Raw genomic sequence first — 4,396 nt, 5'->3', positions numbered from 1 at the left:
GGCATTTGTCCCCTGAGGAAATCTCACAACTGGTCCATGGATGTCCTCAGTATGTCAGATGTGCCCCAGGCCTCACTGTGTACAATTAAATAATGGGGCTGCAGTGAGAATTTTCTGTGTGTGGAGGGTGTGAAAGAATTGGGGAAGGAAATCTGGTTTTAAGCATTCCTCATTCTGTTAAATCTCATCATGTATTTGACCTCAGTTTAGTGATTTGGTGAAAGATACACCTGCTCTGCACTGTGGTTTCCCTCCATCCATCACCTTGGCCCATCATGAGCTCCCAGTCCCTTCCTAGTACATCATGCCCAATATCCCCTTCCTCTAGATGAATGTCAGGATGTCAGGCTCCAAACTGACTCTATGACCAGGAAGCAGGACCCATCATCCACACACATGTTAGAACACCTGCTGGCCAGAGTCAGCACCTGTGTCTCTCTGGGAGAAGGTGCCTCCAGGACTTCAGGGACTCATGTGGTCTAGGAATGCGGGAGGCCTCCTGAGTAGCTCACTTGTGGGAAGGGGCTACCTGCACTGCACTGGGAGAAGTGAGGTGAACGGAAGGATACAGAGTGTGTAGCACCTGTCTCAGCTGCAGGGCCAGGGCTGTATACCTGGCAGCAGGTACTGACCAGTGTGATCCATTCCCTGGAGCTGGGCTGACACAGAGGCTGCATCTGCACCACAACCTGTGGGACTAGGGGCCTCAGCAAGGTGTAGGGAAAGACTTTTTGTAGTTTACTCTTATTTTACATAAGTTGTTATCTTTTCATAAAATTCCATTTTCCAATCTGGCAACAATTAATCTACTTCACATGATCTTTTGGACTTGGCAGATGTTTGGACATAATGCCAATCTGTTTTGATATCCACTTGAATAATGAATAAAATTAAAAGACTATGGTCCCTCAAGCAGGCTGGCTTCAATTTTTAAATGTGGAAAGAAAGACTGTCCACTGTCATGATTCAAAATTGTCTCATGACCCAACTATGCTCCCATCTCTGATCCACTCCATCAAGTCTGAGAGAAGAAATATGCTCAAGGAACAGAAGAAGGACATGGGGCAGTGACCTAAGTCTATCCTTACTTATGAGACCAGAGTCCCCCACATGCAAATGTCCTTCTCACATCCAGTTTAAAGTGTCCATGGACTGTGGGGTCTCACAACTGTCTCCTAACAGGGGACTGAGGTTTCTCAAGAAGGCAGAGCTGTGCTCTGGGGAAGATGAGACTGCTGGGTCTCCTCCTGTGCCTGGTGACAGCCCCCCTGGGTGAGTGTCTCAGATGTTAGGGATAGTTCTATGGGCAGTGGTGAGTGCGCATGGCTGACAGGGAGTGATGTTCCTTGTCCCCAGGTGTCCTGTCTCAGGTGAAGCTGCAGGAGTCTGGTCCAGGACTGGTGAAGCCCTCACAGACCCTCTCCCTCACCTGCACTGTCTCTGGATTCTCTTTAACAAGCTGGAGTGTGCACTGGGCTCGCCAGGCTCCAGGGAAGGGGCTGGAGTGGGTAGGTATTATGTGGTATGATGGAAGTACAAACTACAACCCAGCGCTGAAATCCCGACTCAGCCTCACCAGGGACACCTCCAAGAGCCAAGTTTATTTAACACTGAGCAGTCTCACAACCAAGGACACAGCCGTGTATTACTGTGCGAGAAACACAGTGAGGGGAAGTCAGTGTGAGCCCAGACACAAACCTCACTGTGGGAGGCAGGAGGGCTGGCCTGCAGGGGCCACTCAGAACACGAGGGGGCGATCTCCCCTCACCAATCATAGAGAACAGTGCCAGTGGCAGGTGTGGACCTGGTGGGAACTGAAGGAGCTTCCTCCTGGGAGCAGGGGTTTCCTCTCAGAACTCACAGCTGAATTCAGGGACCCTGCCTTCTTCTCTGTGAATCTGGTTTCTGAGGTTTTCACTGCAGACAACAAACAAGAACGTAAACATGTTTGCAGATGAAATATCACCAGGGACTACCGACCTCTTCTTCAGCAAGTCCCTGTGTTTTTTTTTTTTTCTTTCTTTAACAATGTATATCACAATTTATTTTGAAATTATACTTAAAATGTGGCTGAGGAGCATTTGATAGAGAAGAGCAAATTCTGTGTTCATAGAGAAACATAACCACATAATTATAGACCCTTTTATTTGTGTTTGAAGAAGCCACAACCATTCCAAATGTTTTTCTAATTTTGAAGTAAGCAAACTAGGGAACACACAGGAATAGACTCTACTCAGCAATGAAAATAATGATGAGGTAACCCAGGAATCAAACCCCGTGAGTCTCAGGGATCACTCAACATGGGATGTGCCAGTCTGAGAGACTACAAAGGGACAAGTCCTGGTGCTCACAGGTCCACCCTAGGAGGACAGGGGGTGGTGGGTCTTTCTGTGCCTTTCTCACTGTGAACAGGCTGGCAGCTGCACTCTGTTTACACTGACCACACCCTCATTCTCAGCAGGGCCTGAAGAATGGACAGCTCCACAAACAAAAGCAAACATCTCCAAGCTCCTATGAATGTAGTGTCCACCACCAGGTCTGCTGTTGTCCTGACAGCATCTGTCTCCTCCAGGTACCTCTGCCCATGGATCTCCCACAAGCACAAGATCCTATGGCAGCTGAGACTCTAATGATTCCCATTTATTTCAGTGGCTTTACTCCACGCCAAGTTCTCCAGCACCTCCACATGCTGCTGGAAATGACTTCATCACCATGAGAATAGATGTGGACTCTACCTGATGGCTGATTACTAGCTACTTTCCTGAGAAAACTCTGATACCTGCTGCTGGGGACAAAGATGGCTGTGCTCCACACTCAGTAAGGAGATGAGTGCTCAGATGTGATTACATGGCAGCTCTCGTCTCCATGATCCACCTGCCCTGGTGGTTGAACCCTGCAAGGCAAGACAGGATGAGAGTCTCGGGGACCTAGTGTCCCAGGGGACTGTGCTCAGGACATGGCCTCCCAGGAGTGATACCAGCTGGACAGAGTGAGTCCTGTAGTTTGGTGGCAGCTGCATGAATCTCAATGTAGTAGCCAGCAGCTGGGGGATGAATGCAGGACACTGCCATCTCTTCTGGAAAAGGAACCTGTGACCAGGGCTGCATTCAAGAGCACAGTACGGAGCCTGTGCTCTTGAATGCACCTGTCTTGAATGCATTGGCTGCACTAGGATGGGGAAGGGAGGGTGTGTGCCTTAGTGCATGTTGTCTAGGTATTATCACTGTTGGAATCCGTTCTGGAGTCAATTCTTCTTCATCGTCAGTGTTCCAATAGGATCACCCCCAGTCCAAGCAGGGCTTTTAAAAACAATTTCTGCATTCTGACTAGAACTGATTCCATTATAGCTCTCAATGCCCTCACACTGGAGTTGAAGTCCCATCTGCCTTTTTGTGTTGTGGTGAGAATTCCACATGATATCTACACTTGATACAAACCAAATACACGTGGTGATTGTTAATCCCAGGTGCAACAATGGGCTGCTGATCTCTGGAACCCAACTACCTGCAGCACATGATGCTTCTTTGGAAATGCAGTTCACTGATCCCCTCCCACCATCTCTGGGCAACCAGCATGCTGCTCTCAGCATCTGTGTCTGGACTATCTGAGAGTTCTGATGTAAAAGGGACTGTTTAGTGTTCTCTCAGCTGTGCCTGTGTCCCTTGACTCACCATGGTGTCCTCAGGGTTCATCTGTGTAGTTTTTTACAGCAGAATTGCCTTTTAATTATATTGTAAAAATAAAAGACCAAAGTGATCAAAATCCAGTGTGCATATAAGATTAAAAAGAAAAGTTACTTAGGAAACAGAGATTCAGGCAGAAGCCTAAATACTGCCCTGACTAGGGGTGAAGGCATGGGGTGTTGGTGAGACAGGGAGGTATGCAGGCTCAGGACTAGAGGGGGAGATCTTCTATCATTGCACACAAGCTAAGTTAGTCTTTTGCTGCAGATGGGGATGCAAATTCAGACTGTCTGCAATTGTAAGTCCAGTACTCAGGATGCATCTTCCATGCTATCTATGCAAACAGTTGTGTGAAATGCAGTGTTGGGGACCAGTACATAGGTGACTGTGCTGAGTCCATACACTGCACAGGTTGGAGAAGGAAGATGTGCCAGGAGATTTGTCTGGAATGGCCCCTCCCCTGTCAATTTGTCACAGTAAGAACCCTTCACATGTGATGTGTCCACCACAAAACCCTGACATAAAAACACACTGTGATTCATTCCAGGCTTAAGCTCCAGAGCAGACCCCCAGCTGTGACTCTACCTCATGATGGAAACTTCCGGCCAGGGAACCCCTCTTCCGAAGTTCCTGCTCCAACTCTGCAAACACCATCCTGCTGCCTGTGTCCATGAGCTGTGCTGACTCAGAGATGTCACCTCCATGAGGTCACA

General features: G+C 48.3%; 1 long non-coding RNA gene across 1 annotated transcript; it reads left to right on the top strand.

Annotated features, from left to right (window-relative positions):
• Nucleotides 1–1,181: 1,181 nt before the first annotated feature.
• LOC118498341 lies at nt 1,182–3,834 on the top strand. Its single transcript, XR_004900837.1, has 3 exons — nt 1,182–1,272; nt 1,357–1,678; nt 3,824–3,834. It is a non-coding gene; the product is annotated as an uncharacterized LOC118498341 (long non-coding RNA).
• The last annotated feature ends 562 nt before the right edge of the window (nt 3,835–4,396 follow it).

This window comes from Phyllostomus discolor, chromosome 15, assembly GCF_004126475.2.
Source record: "Phyllostomus discolor isolate MPI-MPIP mPhyDis1 chromosome 15, mPhyDis1.pri.v3, whole genome shotgun sequence".
NCBI lineage: Eukaryota > Metazoa > Chordata > Mammalia > Chiroptera > Phyllostomidae > Phyllostomus > Phyllostomus discolor.
The sequence above is the reverse complement of the archived record's forward strand: the minus strand, read 5'-3'. Positions and strand labels throughout refer to the sequence as shown.